This window comes from Cryptomeria japonica, chromosome 1, assembly GCF_030272615.1.
Source record: "Cryptomeria japonica chromosome 1, Sugi_1.0, whole genome shotgun sequence".
Taxonomy (NCBI): domain Eukaryota; kingdom Viridiplantae; phylum Streptophyta; class Pinopsida; order Cupressales; family Cupressaceae; genus Cryptomeria; species Cryptomeria japonica.
The window spans coordinates 345,725,256-345,738,726 of record NC_081405.1 but is presented as its reverse complement, the minus strand read 5'-3'; positions in this window follow the sequence as shown (position 1 = coordinate 345,738,726).

Here is a 13,471-nt window from a genome sequence, read left to right as displayed (position 1 = left end):
TGAAGGAATAGAAACCCTAAATATATTCCTTGACTCTCTTTCCCAAGAGGTAATTTAAGTGAAAGCACGTATGCATGTTTGATGGTGAGAACTAGACGTTGAAATTTGTGTTCGATGATTGTGATCCCAACAACAAAATATTTGTTAGGCAACTACGAATGGGAGATGCTTTTTTTTTTAATTTACACCACTTGTAATACCTTTTTGGAGCTGTGGAGTTAGCTCCATCGAGCATCTCTGGCTAAGAATGCAATTGTGCAAAGATCCTAGCCATTTATTTTGTGGAAGGCATCCACTTGTTATCATAATTAGGAGGCAGGTAAGTTGGACCCACATCCTTGCCATGCTATGTGGCATCCTTTATGTCACACGTTTCTTGGTCCAAATGTGCATCATCGTCCTCAGAGGGGCCCATAGGCCACATCTATAGGCGAGGTTATGGATTTAGACTGGGTGACCAACTTGAACTAATCATGTAACTATGTGGTGATCTAGGTCATTGAATACACAAGATATAGATGCTGAATACTATGGCTAATGAGGCAAATAGATCGGGCCCACATCTCTCGTATATCAGATGGCTTTGAACATCCCAAAAGCTTAATAGTCCACGTGAGTGGAGTCAGACTTTAATGGGTTCCATGTGCCATGTGTGTAGGTGGGGTTGTGGAGTTAAGGTGAATGATCACTTTGAACTAAATGCGCAATCGCGTGGTGATCTGGACCATTGATATCAAAGAAGATGCATGATAAGATAGAAAGGCTTAAAGTCACTTCAACGGGATGGCTAACACATGGAGCTGATCATGACAACCCTAGATTATGCTCAGGTTACAGCTAAACTCACCAGGGCTAGCTACATGAATTCAATGATCGAATCATATCCACCATCAAATCATCAAATATCAACAACGAAGGTTCAATTCCAGCCTAAGCTCTGACAAAACAAAATTTATACAATACATGACTAGAATTGAAACAAGTGTCACTTTTCTATTGTATCACTAGTATAGAGAGATGAATTATTATTAATTGAGAAAGGATTTAATGTTAATAAACCAAGGGTTTATTGAAGTAAATGAATTCATTGACAAAAATTATTCTTTTTTGGATGCATATTATTGCAGCAAAAGGTCGAAGCCAAAACTATTATATTAATAGTATTAAGTTTTACATAATTTATAGAATGGTTGGACTAGTTCCAGACCATCTATCCATAGTATGATACTGCATTGATACCAAAATTGCCCTTATGGCATAACGACTGCATCACTACCCATACCCAAGAACCTAGATAATTACACAAAATAATTTTGAACCACCAAAAATAGAGGAGTGACGACATGGACATGCAACTAGACTATAGACGATTAAAAAAGTGGAATATTAGGCGAGTCTCTATGGTGTTTCCAATTACCTAGAGACAATATTTTGCCCTTGACATCCAAGTTAGAAGGAGTGTGTCTCCTTCCAGCTTGAGTGTTGGGACCCAGATCTCCTTCTTTCATTATGTCCTCTAGACCCTCCAAACTCATGGCTTCCATGTCCTCTTTATCACTGGTGTCAATTCCATTTGCCCACATTCAACCATGGATCCATTCACCCCCTTCATTATACATGATACAAAAAAGTTTCAACAGGAAGCAAGCATTCTGCATAATACCAAATTTTCTAGCTTGAAAAACATTCAAGTCCTCAATAACCAAAATTGGAAGTTGAGGCATTGGTTTCCCATCCCTAATTATGACATTTTAGTCTTTAGGGTATGGGATATTGAGGTCCTCGTAAATGTTTTCCATAAACTTTTCAAGTTCCCCACCAAAAGCTTCCTTGAAATTTTTTTGACATGTCATCACAACGTTGTCCTTGGGAACATATACATGAAGTAAGTGGCAATAAAAACACATGATATCCTTGTATTAACTATATATTTATGCTTTCTAAAGAGGAAATCCTCTCTGAGTATCCTTCTTATTTCCCTAATGATCAAATAATAAGAATAATTCTGAATCTCTAAGAGCCTTCTATTCATAATTTTGCCTAAAAATGTTGTTTGCCTCTTGTTGGCAATAAGGCGCATTTGGGACTCCATACCAACTACCTTTTTACTCCTATTCTTCCCTATTTATACAATTCCAGAAACACAGATGATGTGTAAATCCCCTAGACCCCTATCTTCCTTTTATAGAAGTTAATGTATCTCGCTCATTTTTTTGGTGCTAATACTTGGAAATAGAGGCTAATACTTTGCAACTCTGAATTTGGGCACTCTTTCGAGGCTGAGGAATGAGTATTGTCAGTCTGACATGGGCTGACTAAGCCTCTGTTGGCATATGATGAACTGGCATATTGATATGATGATAATGTATGTTGTCATTGATGTCAATAAGTGTATGTACACCGGTATGCAAATTGAAAGAAGTTGGTGAACCGGTATGAAGAAATGTAGTGAACTAGTGTCGGGGTTTCACTAAGTGTGACTACCAGTTAGTTGTCTCAGCTCTAGGGTTTCTGGTTTGGCAATCCAGCTTGTGCAATGCAACTAAAGACATCCTGTGATGAGTTAGCTAAGAGATGTGAATGAGATCAAGGTGCCACATCAGTTTTGTGCACGTGAAGGATTTCCTTGAGGATCTTGCATGTGAAGATCGACTGCATTAAATGTCTACCTCAGGAATGATCATTCTTCTTAGTGGTATGAGAAGAGAGCGTGATGGGTTACTGATTCCCATATGTGGTGAAGAATGAATGATGCAGATTGTCTTGTGATCTGTTTAAGATTGTATTTCTCTATGAAAAGTGTTTGGACGGTCAGGATTGGACCACTTGTATTGTAAACCTAAATTCTTAGGGTTTAGCATTTATGCTACCGACCTAATTGTTGTCTATAAGGTCGATGATGTTTGTTATTGTTTGTTTTTGGCAAATGTTGTGTGTGTGTATCCAAGTGATGAGATACTTGCCAGACCAATAAGAGGAAAATTGCAGAGTGTGATTGTAGAAGAGAGGAAATGAAAAGGATTTGCCTTGGCATGTAGTGTTGCAATCAGATCAGAGTTTTACCTGTTGTCTTCTAACCATTTCAACAATTGGAAAATCCCTTTACCGGGTAGCTTTAACAAGCTTATTGTAAATCCTTTAATTGGGTGACTCGAGATCATTGAGTTCTTCAAATCCTCTAGCGAGGTAACCTTTAACAGGGTATATACCCATCCCTTAACCGGGTGATCTTTAACAAGATCGGTTCCTAACAAAACCTTATTGTAAAGTCTTTAACCAGACTAGGTTCCTGACAGAGCAAGCTTCAAAAGAGTTCAAAACAAGCTTGTGGGTATTCATCCCCACCGTGGTTTTTCCCATTTGGGTTTCCACGTGAAAAATTTGTGTGTCATGAGTTGTGCATTTTTCATGTGATGATTAAGTATTTTGTGTTTTAGTGATTATGCATGCAGAGCTAATAGGTTATGGTATTACTGGTATACGACATGCATATATTTATGGGTGAAGTTTTTATCAAGTATTGAATGTATTTGAAGTGATCAGACTTATCAGTTTACGTTGTCTAAAGTCTTATTGTGTTTAACCAGTATTGCCATGGTTAAGTTCAGTGATGAAGACAACTAGTTGGTATTGTTTTAACTTGATAAGTTATTGAGAAATTTTTTGTCTGTACTGATTCACCCCCCCCCCCTCTCAGTACTGATTAGGGTATTTGTTGTTCATCATTATTCATCAGCCTCAACTACCTTGCACTCACCTTCCTATCAACCATCCCAATTTGGCAATGTGTGATAATATCCATTATTATCCTGTCATCCTTTCTTTAAATTTTTTGATAACCATTTTAATGCCCAATGCTACCTTTGTTTGATTCTTTCCATATGTCCCTTTGTATGCTTTGGGAGTGAGTTGGTACTATCACTTGTGCCACATTATACATATTAACTATTGAGTTTAAATGTGTGAAAAAATGATATGATATCGATTTTCCAACACACTCCATTGTGATGAAATGATGGATTTTGATAGTGTCTAGCAAATCTATATTCAAATTTTGTACTAAAAAACATTTGTAGACTATGAACCACATCCACCATCAGATCATCAAATATCAACGAAAAAGGTTCAATTTTGAGCCTAAGATCTGACAAAACAAAATTTGTTCAAAGCATGACCGAAATTGAGACAAGTGGCATTTTTTTATTGTATCATGAGTGCAATAGAGATGAATTATTATTAGTTAATGTCATTAAAAATGAATTTATGTATTTAATTATAAAAAGCCATTCTATTTTACCAATTCAGATTGTTTATATAGAAACACCAAAAAAAATTTAAATATATGTCTATAAAACAATAGCATATTTTCCATTATATTTTGTTTATTGGGCTCGAAGATTTTTCGTAATCTCTCCATCAAATTTTTTATGAAACTTTCCTTGGGGAATTTCACGTCATGATGGATTTTGTTAACAGAGAATAGTATTGAGATTCTATCATTCATAAAATGTTGATTACTTTTATAGTATATGGTCAACCACATTTTTATAGAATTGTGAAGCGAATAGTTTAGCCAACATGGTGGCAGATGGTTGTGAAAGTGCCACTTATGGGACAAGAATTTATGCAGATTGATGTTATGAGCAGCCTGCATTAATATTTCACATCTACATGATATTAAGAATTTAAGACGAGGAGTTGGTCACTCGTGTGGAGACTCTTATATTTTGTGGTGTTGTGTCATATTTTCATTCAATCTTCTCGAAGATGATTTCTAGCCTTGGTGTGGAGTTGGTGGTTGCCGATCATGGACAATCATATTAGCTTGAGGTGAAAAAGACATCAAATGGCTTTCTTGGGCACAATTTCAAACTTTAGAATAAAGTGCATTATAAAATTTCATAGCAATCCTTTCATTCAGGAATTGGAATTGGAATCTATTAAAATGTTGCTTGCCTATGATTTTTTGATTGATGATAATCACTACCAAGTCAACTCAGACATTTCTTCCAAATTATGGCTTCGCTTTTGGATTTTGGGGGTAGAAAACTTGATATTCTCCTTCTATTACGAGAGGTGTTTGATGGGGATTTTCTGGTGGATGGTTTGGATGTGGCGGTTTGGGCAGAAATTGGTGTAGGTATCCCTTGGGTGAATGAAATCCACAAACTAGATGAGGGAATTGAGTCAGTCATTTGCCAACCATTTATTCTACATTTGAACAACAAAGCACTTGGCCACCATCATCACTGGACCATAGTGGGTCGTGATTTCCTATGAAAGATAAAGGCACTAGAGGCGGTGGACAATTTTGATTGGTTGTTTCACTTTGCATAGCTCATGTAGGATGGGGTTTACTAGTTTGGAGAATGAATTCTCCTTCTAGTTCTGATTTTTGTCTTTTTGTATTTCTATATACTCTAAGAATATGGATATGTCACCATTTTCTACTTTGAATCTTTTTGTCTTTTTGGCTGGGGAAGCTGAGGCTTCCATTTTTGTTGATGGGGATCTATAAAGTGGTTTTGAAATATGTACTATGATGTGAGTGGTTGGTTGGGTAGTATAGATTTTGTGGTTTGAGATTTCGATCCACCTAGAATGTAATATCTACCATGTACAAGTTTTTTCAATATTAATAAAATTATATATTACCGACTAAAAAAATAGTGATATTATTTGCTAGTAAAATTATTTTATTTGTTTTATTCGAAGCATGATTCGCCAAGTTAAAATTTATAGTTTTATATATTTCAAAAATTTCGCCCATAAAAATTATTTTTTGGTTTATATCAAATGTTTGTTTAAAATAATTATTTAATAATTGAAAAGAAAGATACATCTTCATCAACATTTTCTACTAATTTTTCCCGATTTCAAGAAATTCACCAACCAAATTTATATTACGTTTTCATGAAAAATGAAAAATTCGCCAATAAATTTTATTTTTTTAATCTCCGTTCGCCAATGTTTTACACAATTTTTGAGGGGAGGGTTTCTTAAAGTTTTCGCTAGTGTAGATGACTATATGTTATTGAATGTTTGTGAACACAAGATTGTGAAAAAACTATGGAAGAAACTTGGAGATATTTATTAGGATAAATCCATTGTGAACAAGTTATTCCTGAGGAAGAAGTTGTATTCTAAGAATAGAAGGAGGATCTATAGTTGATTATTTGAATGCATATAACATGCCTATTTGGGTTTGATTTGTGTAAATATGGAGGAAGATGATCATTGCATGACTCTATTATGTTTATTGTCGGACTCGTGGGATCACCTTGTGATGGTCATTGGAAGTACCACTACCACCTTCAATATGGATGAAGTTGTTACATCATTTATTTCTAAACTGATGTAGGTAGAAACTTTCAATATGGCTAAGGAGTTCATTTTTGTTAAGGCAAGTTGAAAGAGAAAGGAAAGAAGAAGCACAATAACTCAAAATCCAAATCCTCAAGGAGATTTAATTTTTCAAAAGTCCAAGGTAAAATATTGGAACTACGACAAAATAAATCATTTCAATAAAGAGTGAAAGAAAGAGAAAAAGGTGGAAAAATAATAAGAATACCTTCAATTCAATGCTATAAAAATCCTCTTAAGATGGCAGTGAAGTATTTTTTGTAGCCTTGGAAACTCATGCATTTGAATATGTATGGTAAATAGATTCAGTTGCACATTTTCACATGAACTCTAATAGGGGTTAGTTCATGAAATATGAAGAATATAATGGTGGAAAGCTATGCCTGGGTAATGACTCTCATATGAATATTATTGGTCATGGAAGATTCAAGATTAGATTCCTTTATGGTAGAATGAAGGGGATTGATGGTGTTTTGCATATCTTGGGTTTTACACAAAACCTACTTTCTATAAGTAAATTGAATGATGTAGGTGTGCAATTTATTTTTTTGAAAGAATAATGCAAGATGATGACAGAAGTTGTGATGTTTTCTACTTGTGTTTGGATTGGTATGTAGTTTTCCCTAGTCAATTTAACTCATTTTAGAAGTGGTAGGTTTGCACCCCAAAACGGTGCGACAGATGTTCTTTGTCTTCCTTTATGCCAAGTTCTATCAAAATCGTGGGATTGCTATATAGAGTAATTTATTTGACCTAAGAAGTGGTGGGAATGCCTTTTTCATCATTATGCTGCCCAATTTTTCCAAAGGTTTAGGTTGATATACCAATCCAATTTGTTTTCTTATCACCTAAATTTGTTTCTGGTTCCCATTGCATCATTGTTATCATCTACCAAGGTCTTGTTTGGAATCATCCCTTTGACCATCTTAGTTTTTGAGTCATCTCGGTCATCTTTTCAATTTGGTGTCATAATTATCATCATTTTGCATCTTGATATCTCCATATCGTTGTCATCATTACATCTGGCCTGAATCAAGGATTAATCTTTCAATCAAATCAATATTTTATCCAACCAATTGTATCATCAATCAAACTATCCAATATCAAATGAATAAGTTATCCTTTTTAGTCAATCATTTATACCTTTTATCTAGTTCATCAAACCAATCAAATCAAAAATCAATCTTCTAATCCTTTTTGGTCCCACATTCCATAATTGCAATATAGTCTACATGTTGGAATCAAGGAACACTAAGAGGGGGGGATGAATCAATGTTCTATCGATTACCAATTTTTCTAATTTAACCTTAAACCATCAGAAGTATAAGCATAAAATTGAAATGTAGAAACTCAAAACAACCAAGCACAAAATCATAAAACCAAGATTTTTTGTGGAAACCCAAATGAGAAAAACCACGGTGGGATTTGAACCCACAATAGTATTCCACTATGGCTAGTAGAAAAATAATATTACATGAGGGGGAATGCACAAGTATTTAGGCATACTTCCTAGAGATCACTGCTCAATTATAATAAGGGCTACAACCCTAGAAGGCTCACTACCTTACTGATCAATTATAGATGAAATACAATGAAAGAACTCCAAAATAGCATCTAACAATGTCTGGATCAATTCCGGTTAAGTGCCAAATCTCTGACTGTATCTGCTCTACAATTATGCTCTATTTCCTATCTCAGTCAACTACCAAATCAATAATGTGCACGTGAAACTACACTACAAAGGATTATTGATCACCACTAGCTCGCATATCAACCATACCACCCACCAAAAGATCTTATGCATCGGTCTTATATATCCACAATCATAAAATAATCATTTATCAAGTCGGCCTGATGACATAATGTGTAATCATGAGTCATCTTGACCAAATCACCAAAAACAAATGTGGATCACCAAATTAATGATAAATTGATGTCTCTATGTCGGCCCAATCATCTCATGCATGATTCATAACACCACAATCACTGGAAATCTCTCAGACCAAAACTGCTCTGCTCAACCTGAAATATCGAGTAACTAGCTACCGGTTGACATCTGCTTTCAGATATCAAGACCTGTGATTACCGGATAGGAATCTCAAGAAAATGTTCCATTAATGACAACCCTAAACCATTAATCAAACATCAATATCCACCGAATGAATGCCAATTGCCAACAATCTCCCCCTTTGGCATTGATGGCAACACTCATGAAAAATGACTGTGTTGAAACCTATACATTGGATCAAAATTGCTAAGGCTCCCTCTTAGACAAAGAATTCTAAAACCTCTAACATGCTCTATACATTACACTCTTCTACTGTACATTTTTTACCTTTACTCTCCCCCTTTGACAGCAATGCCAAAGATGGGGTGTTGTCCAAAACTTACATATAGAGATATCTACAAGAGACTTTACAAGTATTTGAAGATATCAACAAAAATAGTCTTCAAAAATCCTAGGTGAGTGTCCCACCCCCTCTTCAAGTTATCCAAAACTATAATGAATGCACTAAAAACATATGCATGAATCTTCACATCCTTTAGTTTAGATGGAACAAGCTATCCCATAGCCTTCATACAATCAACCTTATTGCTCAACATGGTGTCCATCCGGAGGGTAATCAAATTCCGGAGTTCACCGACTCTCCTCAAAATTTTGTCCTTATCCACATTACGACTTGAGATCTGATCATTGAGAGCCATTATCTTCCCTTCTACACTATTTGTTAGGGATACATTAGGATCAAAAGACTGTGAAATACCAGCAAGTTTATCTTGGCAAATAGTTATTTTATTGTCTATATTTATTGTGAACTTTGACAAAATAAGACAAAACTTATATATTTTACCGCCTTCAACCAATGTATCTAAAATAGTCTATAGACCTTTATTCAATCTTACTCTATCATTTTCCAGAATGTCTTCATTCTTACTTCCTTGAATCTATCTAATACTCACTTAGTAGTAGAATTCTCCAAAGAATCAAAATTGGTAGTTACATTGTTAATCAATTGTAATAATTTACCAGAGGGGCTAGAGTTGAGATCTAGTTGTACACCCTGAACCACCTTCTATAACACATCAACAGACATCAAAATAACCTTTTTGTCTTTGAACTCTGATTTGACTAGATCCTAACTAGCATGAGCTTGTATAGCTGCTGCAAGCATCAGCTTTTCAGCAAGAGACATTTGTCCAAGATCTAGAGGACCATCAAGATTGATAGAGATTTGGGGTAGGGTCCTTGTGAATGGAGGAGTATTAATTGTCAGATCAATAAATACCTTCCCTTTACTACCTCTACATATCGCACCTCTAAATTCTCAGACTCCTTCACCTCAGCACCATCCCCTTTATCTTGTGCACTGGTGTTCCCACTTGGTGCGGTATCATCCCTTTGAATCTCAGGAACTTCTCCAACATTATCTACCATCAGAGGATTTGTACTGATCTCAATATCAAGTGATATATTGCCTTGGTATTTTGGATGCTCCTTGGTCTAAGTTTCATCCTTTTGATCGCCAAAGACACCTTCCTTTACTTCTGGATGGGAAGTCTGAACTGTATCACTGTACAAGGGATGGATCTTCATGATTCTTCTCCAAATATCCTCAGTTTCCTTCTTCCCCTCTTCATCCATGCCAATCATCAACCTGTTCACCCAATTTCTACTTCTAAATTCCTTCTTATTTTCTTCCTCAATGAGTCTTTTGGCTTCATCTTGGGAGATACAGGTGCAAATATTAATCAATTCGCTTTCTTTCATTTGCTCATCTGTATTGCTAGTAGTTAGCCTCCTTGCATCAATAATATTATATAGATCTTTAGGGATACTACGCTCCAATTCAATCAAAGTTTTGCTAAATTTATGCAAATACAGAACAACTTCTTCAACTTTTCTTTGATCTGCCTCATCAACATTTTCATAATATGCTCCAATATTTTTCAAATTTCCATCAACAATTATCTCATCAATCAATTGATCTATTGTCAATGGAGGAAAAAACGTATATCTACCTTGTTGATCACTGGATTCAAGATCTTTATCAAGTTGAGTTATAATCTTCCTTCCCCTCTTGGGTCTTCTAGTAAGGATAGGTTTATATTTAGCTTTCTTTCTCTATGGGGTGAACTCACAATATTGGTTCCCACTTTTTTGCCACTTTTCACACTGAGATGTACATTTTTAAAATAATCTTCAACTTCCGAGAACTATAACTTTTAAACTATTAAAAATTTGAAGATGATGTAAATTAGTGATTTCTAGCATTTGTTTGTAGATTCTATATACATTTTTTTCAAATTTTTTTGAAGGATTTTTTAAAAAATTTTCCATCTCCCTCGAAAAGTAGTTTTTTACAACAAACTACATTTTTTAAGAGTGATGTGCCACCCGAAATGCATAAATTTTTTTCTATAAATGATAAAAACTCAATTCTTTCAAATTTTGGTTTGTAACATCAATATCCAAGGCTTGCATTTGGTTTTATAGTGATATGTTCAATATTTTTCATTTTATAAAGTTTTGAAGTCCGACTAGTCATAATTCAAACATAGGTTTACGTTTGAACACATAACTTGTTCTATATAAATCGAAATTCAATTTTATTTTTTTTGTTAAAAAGAAGACATCAATACCAGGGGCATAGATATTTTTCAAAAAAAATTTGAATTAGTTTCTTATTTTTCCCAATGCGTTGAACAGAGAAGTTCATGTTCGGTGAAAAACCAATTTTCCATAAAATTAAAAAAACAAGAACATAATAAATTCAAAATATAACAAAATTATACTCGTTGGAAAGCTTGCTTCGAGTACTACCATCTAATATTTTTGGGTTATCAATATTATTTCATTCGTGCATTGAACCAGAGCTCCGAAGTCATTAATTCTTCAAAACTCTAAAAATTTTTGGGAGAAACCCTTAGTTTGCGGGTTCGAACGAACACGAGTTCGAGTGAATTAGGTTCGCTCGAACCCAAAATGGTTCGAGTGAACCCACATTCACTCGAACCAATGAGCTCGATTTTGGCACACACATTTTTGTAACTGTCATGTTCGAGCGAACCCAACAATTTTTAACTATCGGCTTTCGTTCGAACTCTGGCCGACGCATTTTTTGTTTTTTTTTTCATTTGTGGAATCGTATAAATGTCCATAATTTTTTTTCATTTTTTATCACCCAAATGATCAAAATAATTCGCATTTTTGGATGAGAGAAGACATTTGAAAATTATTTTGAAGGCAATAATTTGAAGGTTTTTTGTAAAAGCATGGGGAACAAGAAGAGAAGGCAAAATAAGACTTCAAGGAATTATTCTCCCGAAACGGAAGAAAGATATCGAGAACAAAGAAGACAAAGATATCATGATGCAAATATGTATTTTTAATTTTATTTCTATTTAATTTAATATGTATTACGTATCAATTAATTAGAATTCAATATTTTTTATCTAATATTTTTAATAGGATTAAAAATAATTTTGTTTTAATTGGAAAGCATAATTAATTTGAGATAATACATGTGTATTTGCAAATTTCAAATTCCATCAACTTGCTTGTTGTGTAATTGCATTTTTCTCCTATTTAATTAAGTCCATTTATAATAGATAAGACCTATTAAGTCATAAAATTAATAAGACCTATTATGTCATAATTTCTAGGTTCTAAATTATATATATTGAATATTTAATCTACATGTACAAGTAATTTCATGTGATAGGTCCTTTAATATCACATAATATATTTGTCTTAAGGGTAGTTAAGTATATTAATTGTGAAATGTTTTTTCAAATGTGGTCATATTGATTTTAATAATAAGGCCTATTAGGACTATTACATTGATTATAGGTCTTAAATGTGACATAAATTTATAACCTATTAAACATGTTGAATAATTTAGGTGAACTATTTATATTCAACTTCACGTACATGCAAAAACATTTCAGATTAGGAGGTCTATTATGCAATAATAGGTCTTAAATATACACACATGTGACAAATTATAGTCCACTTACATTATGGTCCATAACAAATTAATATGAGGTCACCTAAGTTATCGTATGCATGCATCAAAATATTTGTACTTTTAATTTTCAAAATTGGAATTTCTAATTTATCAAAATTTTATTTTATGTGTTAAATTGGTGCTCAAAATTAGAGATTGAACTTTAATCCTAACCTGAGAACAAATTGAACTTTAAACCTAAACAGGTAATTTAATTAGAATTATAACAATAAGGTCCTGAAAGTAATTAAATTGAATAAATCAAATTGAATGGGCTAATTTTAACATGTAAAGCTTTAAGCCAAATTCACCCCTATTCTTAATCCTAATTGAATAATCTCTGATTAATTCAAGAACCTTACACAAACTCTTAAATTATGTGCAGAATAGGCAAACGAACCTGTTGAAGAACATAATATAGTTGATGAACATAGGGAGGAGATTGTCCAAGTTGAACCAATGGAGACCTTTGAAGGAGAGGGGTCAGGCTCCTTACCTCCTACCACTGATATGGATGAGCATATTATGGATCTAGCTAAACAGGTGAAGAGAAATATTTCTTATAAAAATTTAGATCATTTACTTGAAATGGATGTGGATGAGTTGAAACGTCTCAGTGAAGAACCCAGACATACTAAAAGGAGGTCAATGAATAAAAGTGGAAAAGAAATAATGTCGCATTTCAACAATCTTGATACTACACTAGAAAAAGCTCAATTGTTATCAATTGTACTTACTCATAAAGACTTAATAGATCCAATGAAATTGTTGGGTATAGATACAACAAGTCAAAAGAGGAAATTTTCTCAGCTACAAAAATCTATTGTTGATAATGTTAAGAAAGGTTTGGTGAACATTGGTAAAAAATCTCGAAAACTAGATAAGACCATTTCAAGAAGAATGATGTTGACATCTTTAGTAAATGAAAGATTGCCTCAAAAAAGACAAATCTCTTCACTGTCATCTAAGTTTGGTTTTAGTAGAAGGACAATATCTAAATATGTTAAAAGGAGAAAGATTTTGGATGATACTACCTCAGAAGGGAATTGGGCAATTATGTGTAGAGCTCCTCGTTCTAAAAGAATTGAAGATGTTGTTAG